Source organism: Prionailurus viverrinus, chromosome B1 (genome assembly GCF_022837055.1).
Source record: "Prionailurus viverrinus isolate Anna chromosome B1, UM_Priviv_1.0, whole genome shotgun sequence".
NCBI lineage: Eukaryota > Metazoa > Chordata > Mammalia > Carnivora > Felidae > Prionailurus > Prionailurus viverrinus.
The window spans coordinates 60,167,556-60,186,133 of NC_062564.1; positions in this window are offsets into that span (position 1 = coordinate 60,167,556).

An 18,578-nucleotide genomic window follows, 5' to 3' on the forward strand; every position below is an offset into this window, starting at 1 on the left:
ATTACGATGCCTTAAGCTTTGCTTTTCTTTTTCAAGGTGGTTTTGGCTATTCAGGGTCTTTTGTGGTTCCATACAACTTTAGTATTGTTTGTTCTAGCTCTATTAAAAATGCTAGTGGTATTTTTATAGGGATTGCATTGAATATGTAGATTGCTTTGGGGAGTATAGGCATTTTAACAATATTTGCTCTTCCAATCCATGAGCACAGAATGTCTTTCCATTTCTTTGTGTCATCTTCAATCTCTTTCATCAGTGTTTTATAATTTTCAAAGTATAGGTCATTCACCTCTTTGGTTAGGTTTATTCCTAGATATCTTTTTGATGCAGTTGTAAATGAGATTGATTTCTTGATTTCTCTTTCTGCTGCTTCATTATTGCTATATAGAAATGCGAGAGATTTCCTCACATTGATTTTGTATCCTGTGACTTTACTGAATTTATTGATCCATTCCAGCTGGTTTTTTGGTGGTGTTTTGGGCTTTCTTTGTACAGTATAATATCATCTGCAAATAGTGAAAGTTTTACTTCTTCCTTACCAGTTTGGGTGCCTTTTATTTCTTTGTATGGTCTGATTGCTGTGGCTAAGACTCCCAGTATTATGTTAAATAGCAGGGGTTAGAGTGGACATCCCTGTCTTATTCCTGACCATAGAAGAAAAGTTGTCAGTTTTTCCCCATTGAGGATGATACTAGCTGTGGGTTTTTTGTGTGTGCTTTATTATGTAGAGGTATGTTCCCTCTAAACCTACTTTGTTGAGGGTTTTTATCATGAATATTGTACTTTGTCAAATGCTTTTTTTGCATTTATTTAAATGATCATATGGTTCTTATCCTTTCTCTTATTGGTGTGGTATATCACATTGATTGATTTGTGAAGGTTGAACCACCCTTGCAACCCAAGAATATATTCCACTTGACTGTGGTGAAATATTTTTTTAATGTATTGCTGGATTTGGCTTTATAATATTTTATTGAGAATTTTTGCATCCATGTTTATCAGGGATATTGGCCTTTAATTCTCTTTTTTAGTAGAGTCTTTGTCTAGTTTTGGTATCAGAGTAATGCTGGCCTCATAGAACGAATTTGGAAGTTTTCCTTCCATTTCTACTTTTTGGAATAGCTTGAAATGAATAGGTATTAAGTTCCCTTAAAGTTTGGTAGAATATGCCTGTGAAGCCATCCAGTCTTGGACTTTTGTTTGCTGAGAGTTTCTTGATTATTGATTCAATTTCTTTGTTGTTTCAACTTCTTTGCTGGTTATTGATCTGTTTAAGTTTTCTCTTCCCATTTCAGTTTTGGTAGTTTATATGTTTCCAGGAATTTATCTATTTCTTCCAGATTGTCCAGTTTGTGGCATATAGTTTTTCATAATATTCTCTTTTAATTATTTGTATTTCTGTAGTATTGGTTGTTATTTCTCCTCTCTGACTTTTGATTTTGTTTGAGTCCTTTCTCTTTTCTTTTTGATAAGTCTGGCTACAGGTTTATCAATTTTGTTAAGTTTTTCAAAGAGCCAGCTCCTGGTTTCATTGACCTGTTCTATTGTTTTCTTAGTTTCTATATAATTTATTTCTGCTCTAATCTTCATTATTTCCTTTCTTCTGCTGGCTTTAGGTTTAGTTTTCTTGTTTTTTTTCTAGCCCCTTTGGGTGTAAGGTTAGGTTGTTTATTGGAGATTTTTCTTGCTTCTTTAAGTAGGCCTGTAATGCTATATAGTTCCCTCTCAGGACTGCTTTTGATGCTTTTCAAAGGTTTTGGACCATTGTGTTTTCATTTTCATTTGTTTCCATGTAGTTTTGATTTCCTTTTTGGTTTCTTGGTTAGTCCATTCATCATTTAGTAGCATGGCTATGTAACCTCTATGTATTTGTGCTCTTTACAGATTTTTTCATGTGGTTGATTTCTAGCTTCATAGCATTGTTATCAGAAAGGATGCATAGTATGACATCAATGTTTCTGAATTTGTTGAGACTTGATTTGTGGCCTAATGTGTGATCTATTCTGGAGAATGTTCCATATGCATTTGAAAAGAATATTCTGCTTTGTTAGGATGGAATGTTCTGAATATATCTGTTAGATCCATCTGGTCCAATGTATCATTCAGAGCCATTTTTTTCCAGTATGGAGGTTCCTCAAAAAATTAAAAATAGAACTACCTTACAACCCAGAAATCGCACTACTTGGTATTTATCCAAAGGATACAGGAGTGCTGATTCGAAGGGGTACATGCACCCCAATGTTGTTTATAGCAGCACTATTGACAATAGCCAAAATATGGAAAGAACCCAAATGTCCATCGACTGATGAATGGATATATATATAGACACACACACACACACACACACACACACACACAATGGAATATTATTCAGTGATCACAAGGAATAAAATCTTGCCATTTGCAACAATGTAGATGGAACTCAAGTGTATTATGCTAAGTGAAATAAGTAGTCAGAGAAAGATAACTAGAGGATTTCACTCATATGTGAAATATAGGATACAAAGCAGATGAACATAAGGGAAGGGAAGGGAAAACAAGATAAAAACAGAGAGGGAGACAAACATAAGAGACTCTTAAATACAGAGAACAAACTGAGGTTGCTGGTGGAGTATTGGGTTTGGGGGCTAAAGGGATGAGGGGCATTAAGAAGGACACTTGTTGGGAGGAGTACTGGGTGTTATATGTAAGTGATGAATCACTAAATTCTATTCCTGAAATTATTATTATACTATATGTTAACTAACTTGGATTTAAATTAAAAAATATATAAATAAAATTAACAAAAACCACAAAGCCATTGCTTTCTTGTTGATTTCCTATTTGGGTGATATGTCCAGTGATGTGAATGGGATGTTAAAGTCCTGTACTTTTATTGTATTATTATCAATGAGTTCCTTTATGTTTATTATCAATTGTTTTATATATTTGGGTGCTCCCATATATGTGAATATTGCTAACCAGATGTGTGACTTAGGGTGATATATCCAAACTGCTGGGTCCTCCTTTCCCATTTTCAGAATGGAAGTTATAGTCCCTACCCCACAGTATTTGTAAGGATTAAATGAAGTAGGAAAGAAACACATTGAAATTACTTGATAAACATTTCCTTATCCTTTGTACACACTTTACCACTCCGGAGTTGCCTTTGATGCTTCCTTTTCCTTTTGCTCTTGATAGTCAATCTGTTATAAAGACCATCAATTACTTTCCTGTAGTGATCTCTCAGATTCCTGACTCAGAATTTCTGTAGGCAGTTCCTGTCCTTCATCTCCTAGAATTTTTGCAGCCAGGATCCATCCTTCATTCTTTTCCCTGGGTTATTCTAACAGTCCCCGTAATTCTCATTTGCTCATATCCTGTTCTGTTCTGAAAATGACTGACACCCTAGTTTTTTTTAAATCTAATTTTCCTGCTTAGAAATATTTGGTGACTTATTCTATCCTTGGATCAAATTTCCAAGTATCAGCCAGTATTCGAGCTCTTTATCAACAAGTTCTCCTTCTCTTTCTACCAGTCTAAATTCCTACCTTCTTACTCTCACGACCCTAACCAAGTTAGTCTTTTTACTCTTTACTAGTCTCTGTCTTCTTGCCTTCTTCTGTGTGATTTTTCTTTGCCTGGATTATTTACTGTGTGATGTTCACGACTCTCCTCTTTAGAATTCTGGAGGCAGGCTAATATGGACCTGGGGAACACACATGTGGTAATCAACATGTCAGGGATTGAATCTTGCTACTTCTCAGTTGATGTTCTGTGGATAAGTTATTTAGGTTTTCTGTGCTGTTTCCTCTTCTTTAGTTTGGGTGGCAATACTATCTACCTCAAAGGGTTGTTATAAGGACTGTCGAAAACAATTTGCATAAAGGCCCTAGCACATATTAAGCATTCAATAAATGTCTGTTAATTCTTCTTTAAAGGATTGGTTATTGACATACTTCTTCCAAGAAGCTTTTCATAACATCATAGTGAGTTTACTTGATTTGTGTCTCCAAGAGCTTAGGCACATTGATTTTATTTCATTAATTTTAACTTTACTTGTAGTTTCTACTTCTGTTCATTCTTTTTCTCTCTGTGTTTCTTTTTCTATAGCTCTCTCTTTGTGTGGGTGGGTGGTAAGAGAAATGGCAGGGGACAGAAAATGCACTGTAAATTTCTTGAGTGTGGGAGAGTCCATGTTTTGAATTCTTTTGCATAGCATCTTATAATGCCAGGTACAGATATCTGTATGATATGTTAAATATAAATGCTTGTCCCGCCCACTGAATTTCCTAAGTACCATGTTAGCATAGAGTAATTTCAGGACTTCATGCACAATTAACTTAAGCCAATCTACGATAACAGGTATAGTCTTAGCTCTTTTATCTTATTCATAGGAAATTATTTAGACAAGTTTTATTTTGTGATTCTTTTCTGGTTTTAAATGTCTGGATGTATTAGACGATGAGGTCAAGACCTGCTGGAAGATTTATGCCTTTGCTATTCCTTTGCCCAAAATATGAAAACTCATGAAATCCAGTGTTTCTGTGCTGAGGGCATAGTTCCTTCTCAGCATAATCCTGGTTCTTAGATTCATGCTTCTGGCTTCCAAGGGAGATGACCCAGAGGAGGCTAAGGCAAAGGATGCCCTCCTTGACATTGTGTGAGGTTGAGTTGTTATTACTAGCCTATGTATTAGTCGGGTCTCCTGTTCTTTTGAAGTCTATAGCTATAACTCTTCGTTTCATCGATCCTTTAATACGTTATGTTTTCTTGCACATTATAAGTTTATTAAGGGCAGGAAAAATGGAATAATTATTTTAATAACTCAATTAATTATAATTAGTTATATAATAATAATTAAAATAATAGTTGTTTTGTTTCACCACCAAAGATAGCATTTAGGACAGTAAGAGTTACCTGGCATTGTTTTAGTGTGTGAGAAACAATATACTATAATGGTTAAATACTGGCTATAGACTTATCAAGGTCTGGAATAGATCCTGGGTTCAACAGTTTACTGACTAACTTTAGGGAAGGCACTTAGTTTCTCTAAACCTCAGAGCTTTCAGCTGTAAAATGAGAATAATCATGGCAACTATAGTATGTAGTAAGAAATAATTTAATATAGGTCAAGGACTTCTTAGTGTCATGTTTGTTTCATAGTAAACACATATGTATCAGCTATCATCATCATTATGGTCTCAATTGTCAAGTTTTTTTATTGTTGTTGTTTGCTTGTTTTTGTTTTAGTCTTCTTTTTTTTATTTATTAAAAATTTTTTTCAATGTTTATTTATTTTTGAGAGACAGAGACAGAGTGTGAGTTGGGGAGGGGCAAAGAGAGAGGGAGACACAGAATCTGAAGCAGGATCCAGGCCCTGAGCTGTCAGCACATAGTCTGAGTTGGGGCTTAGACTCACAAACCATGAGATCATGACCTGAGCTGAAATTGGATGCTTAACGGACTGAGTGACTCAGGTGCCCCGTGTTTTAGCCTTCTTTAAAGAGAAGAATGGGCAAACAATTTGCTGGTTTCTCCATCCTTTTTTTTTTTTTTTAAGTTTTTTATTTATTTAAGTAATACCCAGTGAGGGCTCTAACTCACAACCCTGAGATCAAGAGTTTCATGCTCTTCTGAGTGAGGCAGCCTGATGCCCCAATTCTCCATCCTTTCTAAATGTTGTATTTTATGTTTCCTTTTTTAAAGGGGATCAAGTATAAGTTAGAACTGGTAACAGAACTTGGTTTGCGACTTTCTAGATTTGTTTTGTGGCATAGTTGATTTTCATATATCTTAAATGCTGTTACATCGTCAGCATTTGCCCTTAAATTAGTTCTTTAGGTTAAGAAATTTTTACATTTTAAAAATTGCTAAAAGATGTATAATTGAAATTAAAGATTGATCCTACTCTCAAAACATATCACTCTTCTAAATCATAGATAAGGATGAAGACTGCAGTATTGCTATTATTAAAATAATATTTTAAAATAAAATAATCCATTTGTTAAGGAATATTTAAACAGCATAGAAAAGTTGAAAGAAGAAAAAAATTACCCATACCTAGTTCCAATACTCAAAGAAAACTACATTAAACATGAATGGGTGATTGATTTTTAAATAATTGGCCCATTATTGATCTTTTGGTATCATCTCCTACTTTTCTTGTAACTCAAGACCTTCTATAACACTGTCTGGTTTCCTGTTCCTTAATGCCAGACATCCTCCAGTCTTTGATCCTTATTTTTTAATCTTCCTTCTATTAGGAATTTGTTAGAATAGGAGTGCCTGGATGGCTCAGTTGGTTAAGTGTCTGACTTTGGCTCAGGTCATGATCTCGAGCTTCATGAGTTCGAACCCTACATGGGTTCTGTTCTGACAGCTCAGGGCCTGGAGCCTGCTTTGATTCTGTGTCACCCTCTCTCTGTCCCTCCCCCACTCACACTTGGTCTCTCTCTCTCTCAAAAATACATAAGCATTAAAAAAAATTTAAAAAAAAAGAATAGAGCTTGCTACATAGAAAGAATTTGTAAAACTTGTTGAACTAATGGTAAGTTCTTAAGGTGATACTTTCTTTTGTGAAAAATTCATTTATAAACCCATGTTGATTTTTACCTTATTTGAACCTATTTCCTGTCTTTGACATACATCATAATTATCTAAATCTTACAGTTTGTCAAATGTATAGTGTATGGATTTCTTCAGGACTCATGTTTTGTTCACTTAGGATTTGTTCAAATATCTTTTACTATCTACATTTGGATAGTCGGTTGATAGACACTGCTTCTAGTCCAATTCTCAGTGTCTAGCAGGTTTTTCTTTTTTTCTTTTTTAAGTTTATTTATTTATGTTGAGAGGGACAGAGAGTGTATAAATGTGGGGGGGGCACAGAGAGCGAGGGAGAATCCCAAGCAGACTCTGAGCTGTGTGCTGACAGCCTGAGGACATGAACTCATGAAACTGTGAAATCATGACCTGAACCACAATCAAGAGTCAGCCGCTTGACCGACTGAGCCACCTAGGCGCCAGGTTTTTCTTGAGTATAGGTTTGCCATATTGAGAGTGACACTCTTCTACATCCATTTCCTGGCTCACTGAGTTGTTGATGATAAAGATGTCATTAATCACTGCAATATCGTGAATGTATTGCTCTGAAGATTTTTCTGTTTTAGCAACACTATTGTTATAGATCTATTTCTAAGGATGAAATACGCTTCCATGACTCCCTCACCCAATATTCTACCCTATTGTTTTCTTATAGTTGCAGCCTCTGACTGAGAGTAAGGAGGGGACTTAAAGATGTGGGGAAGGGCATTTTGGCTTCTCCAGAAAAGGGGTGACTGCCTATTTTAAAGTCGATACAGACTTTCTCTCTTTCTCCTTCTTACCTTCCTTTTTTTTATCTATTGGCCTTATAGGAAGAGGAAATTCTTCCATAATTCTGAAATCTATCAGCCTAAAGACTGAAGCCTATCTTTTGAAGAAATTGGGAAGTTTTTGGTCATTTTTTGAGAATGCATGGATATTTTATTTAAAAAATTGAGATTACCTGGGTGACCAGGTGGTTGCCATTTTCACTAGAAACCAAGCAATAGTTCTATTCTGTTGATTATAATCTATCTAGTTCCATCATTTTTGGTGGAATATCTCAGGATTCAGAACAATATAATTACACAGCTTGCCTTTAGAATGGCTTAAGAGAGCTAAAATTGTGAATTGGATTGGCTTTCATGCTTTATTTTTCAGCTCACTTTTGGTCACCACTATTCCAGAGAATTACCAGATTGCTTGCCAATATGTGTTATTTCTAGCAATTCTGCTTTATATGACCTATTTTATTTAAGAAGCGTATATTATGTAAAAACACATTCAAAGAAATAATATAAAATCAAGTGAAATTTACTTTCACATAAGATATATCCTAGGAACATTATATATTATCTATATTGTTTGTATATATAATATGTATTACTTACCATTATTTACAAGTACTGGATAAATTAAAGTACTCCTCTTTATGAGTGCTGTCAATGCTAAAGCATTCATAGCTGTGCTTTAATCGACCCAGAGCCCTGGAAATTTGGAAACTTTACCTTTTGTTTGAAAGGTATGATTGTCCTTTGGCTTTTTGTTCTCTGTGATTAATACTTTGTGGATTTCTTACCATGCCAAACCACTTGAAGTCTTTATAAGCAGCATGCAGTAATTAATGTTACTTACCATTGACGTAGTTATCAAATGAGGTCAAGTGTTAATCAATCACTCATACTGGTATTAAATGATATTTAAGTGCCTGGTAAATTGAATTAAACCACACATTTCTTTTTTTCTATTTTTTGCAGGGATATTTAGGTCGAGAAGGTAATCTGCTGAGATTTGAAGGATTTTCATCACATTTACATGGTCATGAAACTTCAAATTTTTTGTGTCAGTTTTCTTATGAGAGTCTTTTGCATAATCTCTGTAAGCCAATCACAAAAGGTGAGCTTCAAATTTTATATATGTAGTCCAAAGACAACAACGTATTAAAATTTTTTTTAATGTTTATTTATTTTTGAGAGAGAGAGGGAGACAAAGTGTGAATAGGGGAGGGGCAGAAAGAGACAGAGCCTGCCTAAGCAGGCTCTAGTCTCTGAGCTGTCAGCACAAAGCCTGATGTGGGGTTCAAACTCAGGAGCTATGAGATCATGACCTCAGCCTAAGTTGGACGCTTAACCTACTGAGCCACCTAGGTGCCCCAACAACCTATTTATAAAATAGCCCAAGCCTCAGAAATGTTTTCTTTCTTCTTTTTCTTCTCCTTATCCTACCCTTTCTTCTCTTCTTTCTTCTCCTTCTGTTCTACAAAGAAATGTTAAATGTTCAGATTTACAGATGCCCTCAAAATTAGATACTGACAGTGAATTTGTTTTTATTACATGTACTAATAACAAACATTAGGGAAATATTTATGTATCATTTAACTAATTAAGAATATTTGCAGAAGAGGCAACTGAGATAGACACATAGAGGTTGAATAACTTTGCCATGGTCACATGGTCTGGTTAATTAAACCTAGCCACCTCTTGACAACTATGGTTTAGTGCTCAGGTTTTATGGGGAATGGAGAGTAAGAAAAGATGACCAGAATCTAGATCCAGTGTTGGGAAGTATCAATAGGTAAGGCTGGGAGCTTAGTTTTAGGCTGGATTTTGCAACACTAAGCGGCAGTTCAAGGAACCTGGAATTTTTTGCTGTTGTTTTAATTAGGCATTGAAACTCCATTAGAGATTTTGGGGTAGAGGAGAGCCATGATCATAATGCTTTGGGAAGTTTGATCATTCTCAAGGATGGCCTCAAGTGAGGAGAGTCCAGATCAGGAAACTAGTTGATAAGTGTTTTGTTGGTGGAACTAGGGTGAAGGTAGCAAGAATTAAAAGGAAGCACAGAATATAAAACTGCATGCCTTTACTAAAAATAAATGCAGGGGCGCCTGGGTGGCGCAGTCGGTTAAGCGGACGGTTAAGCGTCCGACCGGTTAAGCGACTCGCGGTCCGTGAGTTCGAGCCCCGCGTCAGGCTCTGGGCTGATGGCTCAGAGCCTGGAGCCTGTTTCCGATTCTGTGTCTCCCTCTCTCTCTGCCCCTCCCCCGTTCATGCTCTGTCTCTCTCTGTCCCCAAAATAAATAAACGTTGAAAAAAAATTTAAAAAATAAAAAAAATAAAAAAAAAATAAAAATAAATGCACACATAGCATAGCAGATATGATCATTTTCTGAGGTGTATATTTACCAGAAAAATTTGTCCTTCACAAAAGGAAATGTATATCATAAAAACAAACTTAAGGAAGGAATCCATGGAATCAACATTTTTTCTTATTTACCATAATATCCTTTATTTGCTTAAGCTCGCAACAATTTTTAGGATGTGATGGAAAAACTCATGTTAGTGTTGGCAAATTTGTTTGGAAGAAAATATATTCCAGCAAAATTCCAAGATGTGAATTTAGGTTTTCAACAAAAGGTGAGATTCGTGATACTTATAATGATACAATACTGATAGTCATTAAATGTATGTTACTATAAAGGATTCAGTACCTGTAGGGTTGAATTAATATAATATATTCCATTTGTTTTTATAATGTTAAGTTGATTTTTCTATAATCAAAATCTATTTAAATTATTATTATTATTTTTTTTACACTTGGAACAATTCTGAAACTTTACCATTGAAAATTTTGCAGTATTAGTTCATAGGTAAAAATGAAAAAAATGATCCCTTGTTAAGCTGCTTACTTGAACATTGTTATGCCTGTGGCCCAGTTAATGATGCATGTTGTGAACAAGAGTTGCTAAAAAGAGAGGCGTGTGGTTTTTGAAATGCTCCCTGACCTCTGTGGGTGCAAGATATTTATTTAATTGTAAGAACAACTCTCATTACTGTTGCAAATGTTAATTACTCACTTTTGCTGTTGGTAAAATTCTCCAATTTTGTTTAGATTTGACTTAATTAAAAACATTTTTTTAATGTTTATTTATTTTTTGAGAGAGCGAGAGAGACAGACAGTCAGATAGAAAGAAACAGAACGAGAGAGAGCTGAGTGGGGGCAGAGAGAGAGGGAGACACAGAATCTGAAGCAGGCTCCAGGCTGTGAGCTGTCAGCACAGAGCCTGACATGGGGCTTGAACTCACAAACAGAGAGATCATGACCTGAGCCAAAGTTGAATGTTTAACCGACTGAGCCACCCAGGCACCCCAGATTTAACTTAATTTTTAATTCAAACATCTTTCCCTAACAATCTAACAAACAATATCTAAAATTTTGCATTTCTTGGAGCAAATCAGAGCATTCAGTGGCAATAGAGAAGATGTAGACAAACAGTCATTTAAATAAAATGACAACTCGACTGCTGAACCCTTGAGATTGTTTTAATTTATTTTTTTTTTCAATGTTTATTTATTTTTGGGACAGAGAGAGACAGAGCATGAATGGGGGAGGGGCAGAGAGAGAGGGAGACACAGAATCGGAAACAGGCTCCAGGCTCTGAGCCATCAGCCCAGAGCCCGACGCGGGGCTCGAACTCACGGACCGCGAGATCGTGACCTGGCTGAAGTCGGACGCTTAACCGACTGCGCCACCCAGTCTCCCCTTGAGATTGTTTTACATCTAGGACTGGGAGTGCAGGAAGGGGAATTAGACCAAGAGCTTGATGTCCTCTTGAGAGGATATTGAGTTGGTCATCTAAGAAAGAGTACCCTAACTCAAGGTCTATTGAAAAGAGTGAAAGCAGGAAAATAATTCAGAAAATTATTTATTTGCAATAATAAATTTATTTATAACATTTTCCTTGTTCCCAATTTCTTATTAAAAATAAACTATAAGAAAAACAATAGTCAGCAAATCAAGAAAACCTCCATAGAATCTGACAATGTAAAAGCTTGTTTCTATCAGATAACCCTGATGAATAGATTGAAAAAAAGGAGACTAGCACTAATTTATGTTCTCTAACCTCATAGTATACCTCTGGATATACCTCCAGACCACTGAAACTATAATTTTTTCTTAAATAGACCCATTTTTATAGTATTTCAAAAGGAAACTTCATATATACTGAACTGTAAGTGGATAGCCAAGATCTCTGATTTCTGGTCTTAAAACTTAAGATAACTATAAAAATATATATAATTATCATGGCTTTCAGCTGAAGCTGCTTCTTACTAAAAAGAAAAAAAAAAGAGGCAATTAAGTTCTAGAGAGATATTAGAGGCCTACCACTTCCAGACTTTCTTGGATTAGCAGAAAGAAGTAAAGAGATTTGGAAAAGGGGTGGTTTTTATTTTTAAAAACTTCTTTAATATTATTTAATGCTCCATCTGTGTGTCACGTTAAATTCTCTCACGTGCTTCTAATATTACACGTGCCACAATTTGGGAATAACTTTTATATCTGTCAATTAACAAAGATTTGAGTAATAACTATGTGAAAACTGTGTAGAAAAATCAGAGTTAGAAGATGTGATTCCTGCCTTCAAAGAGCTTACCTTCTATCTTGTAATATATGGCTTGCACATCGGAGAAGATGGCTCACAATGCGAGGTTATACCTGGCAAGTAGCACACACACCCCTAGCACAGTGTTCAACACTGGCACAGAAGCAGACAAATGGAAAGCACAACGGTCGGTTAAGCATCCAACTTCAGCTCAGGTCATGATCTCACAATTCGTGAGTTCAAGCCCCGCATCAGGGTCTCTGCTGACAGCTTGGAACCTGGAGCCTGCTTCAGATTCTCCCTCTCTCTCTCCCCCCACCCCCGCTCACGCGCTATCTCTCTTTCTCTCAAAAATAAATAAACATTAAAAAAAAAAAGCACAACAGTAATATTTGTACAATACTGAGTGAAGACATTAACGCATTACTTTGGCTCCTCGGCAGAATTGAATTTATTGCCCTTTTCTGTGGTCTTTGTTCATGCACACATACAGAGAATCAGATGAAAAAAAGCCCTGGGGGAATTGTCACATTGTCCGTGTAAAGATTTGGCTGGAGGCTTTCTTCATCATATTCACGCAGTACTTTTTGTAAGAATCCACCAAGACGTCCTTATGTGGTTTTAGTGCTGAAATAACTATGTATGTCACGGACATTGTGAAATGTGTTTGTTAAGTGATGAGGTTTTCTTTCCACGTTTGGCTGCTAGAAATCTTCGAGTATAATTTGTGGCCTGTTTTATGCTCTTTCCCTTGTTTTTCTCTTCTTTTACCACATTTTAATTTATATTACCTTGTGTTATCTTCATCCTTCTAACGTACCTTAATTCTTGGAATAGTGCATGGTATGAATAAATTAAATGAAAGAAAATACCAAGTGAATAATTAAAACAGTAGTTGTAGCAGAAGAAAACTAAGAGTATTTTTAATGTCACAGTTTTCCATTTATGCTATTTTAGTTAAATAAAGAAACTTCTAGCTTTGATTCTGAAAGAATTCTTGCTTAGGTATAAAATTTGGAAGCTAATCTAGCTTATAGTACCAACAACAGCTACTTCTTTACTTACGCCCTTGTGTGACTTAGAGCAAGTTTGGCTCTGTGAGGTTTAGTCCTCTCATCTAAAATGTAGATGAAAATGCTAACCTCATAGGTTGTTCTAATAGATTAACTTGTATGAGGTAACAAACAAGTGCTTCACAAAGGGCAGCAAAGCATAATCAGAACTAAATAATGAATTTATACTGTTATCACTGTACTGACTTGTTACCTCTTCTCTAAATATGCCCCCAAAGTCTTTGAAATAGATAAAGGTTAAGATTAGCTTAGGGCATGCATCTTAGTAAAGGGTGATTTTGATTAGATAGAGTCAAAGTAGATTTTTAAGAGGAAAGATACTTGAATTTATAGATGTTGGTTGAAACCAAATGGGATTTTACTTTCACAAATGAATAAAGTAAATGCTGACTTCAGTGAATGAACATTCATCTACAAAACTGTGATGCAGTCATTTTACCAAGCAGTTTAATTGTCTAAATAAAATCTTTCTGAGAAATATTTTTCCTGTAGGTGATCCTGGATGAACTTCTGAAGCATTTTAAGGCTGCTTTACATGTGTGTAACTGAAAAGTGTTAGGGAACTTTGCCTCCTCTGCCTGCTTCCAAGTTGGCAAACATGAGAAATGAATATCGACTTCCTTTGGCAAGAATCAGTAAGCAAAATTTAATTCCAGTTTGTAATAATGTAAATAAGTAACCTTGCCTAAGAAAGTCTCTGGATTTGGATGCTTCAAAACTGGTAGAAGAGGCTCATTGTAGAATAGCTGTATTACCTTGAGTATTTAAAGGTTTTGGGTTTTTTTTTTTTGTTTTTTTTATGTTTCTTTTTGAGAGACAGAGACAGAGCATGAATGAGCGGGAGACACAGAATCTGAAGCAGGCTCCAGGCTCTGAGCTGTCAGCACAGAGCCCGATGTGGGGCTTGAACCCACAAACCGTGAGATCATGACCTGAGCCTAAGTCAGACACTTAACCGACTGAGCCACACAGGCGCCCCTAGATGGTCCCACTTTTAAAAGTTCATATCCTTTGATTCATCCCATCCTACTCTACTTTGAAGACCTATATGATATCATGTTTATCCAGACATTTTTTATAATAGCAAAAAAATGGGTAACGCCCTAAATCTCTAACTGATGAAATGGTTAAATAAACTCATGGATTTTTAAAGTGGTCATAGAAAGTGATGTTTATGTTGTGTTTATAGAAAAAAACTCATTATAGAATACTAATGGAAAGAAAAAGAAGAAAATCATTTGTACTTACAATATGAATGCATTATGAAAAAATGTAGACATCTTTTTAGGGCTGAAGATTTTAATGTTTTAAATTGAGTTGATATAGAGAAACAAAGGCTTGACTGGATGAGGCATTTTGATTTATTTATTTATTTATTTATTTTTTACCTCACCAGAGGGGAAAGGCAAACCCACCAAAGTAATTGGCTATTTAAAAATGGCTCTCAAACTTATTTGATCTAAATAAAAACTGAGAGCCATCTTTTTCTCTTAAAATTTGCCTTTTACATGCCCCGTGAAGATATCGTCATGGAGATACCAAGGGAATATCAAACTTGCAAGTGGAGTCATCACTAGCAGACGACTAGAGACAGCTGTATAACAATTTCTAAAGCTGTTTACCAAAGAAGTCTAATGTAGAAGGATGTGGCTGTCATTCCCTTGGAAAACAGAAAGGAAGGAGAAATATGGTAAAGGAGGAAATCAGCTGTTGGACCAAAGGAGGAGTTATATATTTAAAAAATTCCAATCGTTGAAGACACAGTTGCTCTATCACACAAAATTCTGAGGTCTGTTCAGTGTCTACTTCTGTTGGATTAACATTTTGCTCAGCACTATTTTGGGAAAGAATTTCTACAGAGCTGGCATGTCCAGCCCCCAGTGTTTCCTCTCACTGACTTATCAACAGGTGTTGAAAAGCCCATGGCAGAAATATCACAGACCCAGTAAACTCAACTTAATTTCGTACCTGTATCTCTGATTTTGTTGGAATGTTTTATTTCTGGAGGATAAAGAAGTAAATAAATTATTGTTGATGTGATTACTCTTCTATATGTATACATATGAATTTACCAATACCATATGTTTATTTATGATTTGTAAATTTAATATTGGGGGTATGATCACACAATTCAAATCTGAACACATTTAGTAGAGAATGAACTCTCTTTGTAATGAAATATGCTAGCATTATGATTTTAAGAAAGCATGTAACAATCTGGACTTTAAAAAAATTTGTTACATCTGGAAAAATAATATTGAGATTCTTTACAAAGCCATGTCAGGTAAGCTTCAGAAACAACAATCAGATCATTATCAGAGAAAAAGTAAAAGGCAAAACAATGTAGTATTAAATTGCTATACTCTTGACAAGTAATTTTCAGGAGTTTAAGCATAAGACAGAATTATATGTGACCTAATGAATGAAGGAAGGATCATCCTCCCTGCTTCTCCATTTAGCAGCCTAATTTAGCATATTCTTAAACCTGAAAAGAATGAATGGCTTCTTACAGTGGATTACCACAGCCTAATGCTGTGGACCTCATGAAGGCCCTCATACTCAATAGTCAATGGTGTTAAAATTACTGGCTCCATCCAAACAGCAGCCACTAAATAATTTGGCATTGTAGAAATTGTTAATATGTTCTCATCAGTGCCCATTTCCACAGCCTCTTAGACATTATACACCTCTACCAGGCTACCCATGGGGTACCTCAGCAGTCTTTCCATTGCACACAGTCTTTGAAGGCAAGGTCTTATCTATGTCCAGTTATGGGGAAATTAATTAATTCACTTGAAATGCTCATTCAGGACATGCAAATACCAACAAAGTGGCTTACAAAAAAGGGGATGGGCCATTGCTCCACACGTAGTGCAAGGTCCTGCCACTCAGATGAAATTCTTGAAAATTATGTGGTGAACTGTGCCATCTCAGGCAATGTCATGACCCAGCTATCATCCCTCTTAGCACTCAAAATATTAATACAAGTCCAACAACTTTTAGTTCTTTTGGGGTCTGGAGGCAGCATATTCTGCATTTCCTTATTTTTTTTTAGTCTCACTGATACTTTAACTTGCAAGTCAGTCCACCTTAAATGGGGTCCCCTCCAACAAAATGTTATGAAATCTGTCTAAACTGAAATCAAGGGGCACCTTCATTAAGTATCCTCAGAGACTCTCTACTGTAGATGCTGTACTGACCTCCTTTTATGACTCCCAGAGTTTCTGGACCACCTATAATGTCCATAAGTTTCCAATGGACTTCTGATACACAATACTGCCCTTCTTCAATTCTGTGCTAAACACTATTAGAGTGACATTTACTGGCCACATGCTGGGATCTCCTGGAAATAGAGACTTTTATAGACCCTGAACATATGAACTTGTGTACTCAATTGCCCATTATACTTTGGGTCATGGATGCCATACCTCACAAACCTGGATTGGCAACCAAGCCCTCCTTGCTATAGCATGGAGTCACATGTGGGCTCTCTGGCATATCCTACTTGGACAGGTCCTCATTATCTCCTTTTCTTAGTCTCTTGCCAGGAGCCACTGTGTTGGAGGAGGTCACCCCTCTCCCAGACATTTTGGCTACCTGAGGAACAAAACTGAGTGAACAAAATTGGGAATTTGTAGGTTTTATAGATGGAATCACCACCACTCTATGTGATGGAGCTCATGGGATGCTGTTGCTTTCCCATCTCTTAACCAAGTTTCTCTGATAAAAGAAGAGACCCAAGGGTCAGCAAAATTGGCCAGACTTTAGACAGTCATCTCAGCATGGATGCCCAGAGCAATAATTTGGCCCCATCAATACATTTTTACGTATTCTTGGGTGGTGACCTAAGAGTCTCTCCCTTTGATAGAGAACTTTGGAAATCTTTTGCTTCACAGATACCCCAAATATAAATTAACATAACAGGTATCTCTGCATATATCAGAGCCACAATACAACACCTCTGGAGGACATTCTTTATCCATTTGAGTTCCAGATATTACTGATAGTGACTGAAAATTCATTTCATTTCTTAGAAAACATTGGTGGGCTCTTAAAAAGTGCATTCAATGGAATTTCCACCTTCCCTATATGCCCTTTGTAATTTAATTGGTTTAATTCAGAGGTCCAATGAACTCTTCAAAGAGCTCTTAAGGAACAAAGTAGCAAATGGATTTCCCATTGGGATCCACTGTGGCAGGGATTTATTAAACTAAATTCAAGCCTTCTGGGGACATGCATTGCCTGCATCAGTGCCACACAGATTCTTAGCTGACTTTGTTGGCCATAAAGAGGGCACCTCTAAAATTTATGTTTTTTGGGACACCTGGGTGGCTCAGTTGGTTAGGTGTCCGACTCTTGGTTTCAGCTCAGGTCATGATCCCCCAGTTTGTGAGTTCCAGTCCCGCATTGGGCTCTGTGCTGACAGCATGGAGTCTGCTTGGGATTCTTTCTCTCCGCCCCTCCCTTGCTCTGTTTCTCTCAAAATAAATAAATAAACTTAAAAAAAATGAAAATTATGTTTTCAATGATCGCCTCTTCATTTGGCTCCCTCCCTCCTGGTTAAGTGTCTACTTTGTTTCCTAGGGAAAAGGTCTTCAATCGTCACCAAGGCTTAAAACGATGCCAAAGCATTGTATTGTAAGTCCTAAATTTCCATGTGCTGCTGTAGGGGAGGAAAAATTCTCCTCTACCCTCTTTGGGTCTCTGGCTGGGCCTATGAATTAAACTGATGTAAGACAGATTAACAGGAGGAAAGCATATAAATCTTGTTGAATTTTTATATGTACATGGGAACCTAAACAAGAGAATAAAGACCCGAAGAAGGGACCAGAGCAGGAAGCTTTTATACCTTTTAGAAAAATGAACAATAAATATGTGAAGAATTGACAAGATAAAGGTATTTGGGCTATGGGTAGTAAATGGCAAAAAAGTAACAAAGTTACTGGGGATCATATGTGGAGAGAAGAGTTTCTTACTTAGCCAGTTCCTTTCTCAGCCAGAACAACTGCATTTACCTAACAGTTTCACTTCCTTGTCAGCCAGCAAAAGTAATTAAACAAGTAATCCTGTCTTCCCAAGGGCACCAGGGGTCTCCCCACTTCTGGTTGTTACAAAGTCTGCCTCCCACAGTCCCACCTTGTTTATTTTGCTCCTGAGTTCAAGCCCTATATATATATATATATATATATATATATATATATGTAGCCTTACATGGTGTGCAGGGCTGTGAGTATACATAACTAATAAATTGTGGTTAACCACATCTATCCAGTGTTAGATGTCATGTGTTTGCCCATCCCCATTACTCTAGGGCAAGTGAAAGGAAGCATATCAGAGTTGGAGAGTTCTCAAAGGAAAGGGAATACTACTAGGTAGATTTAATCCAAAAGCAATGAAGAAATGTTGGAAGTGGTTTTTAAAAAAAATTTTTTTTTTTTTACATTTATTTACTTTTTGAGAGACATGGAGCACAAGTTGGGGAGGGGCAGAGAGAGAAGGAGACACAGAATCCAACGCAGGCTCTAGGCTCCGAGCTGTCAGCACAGAGCCTGACATGGGGC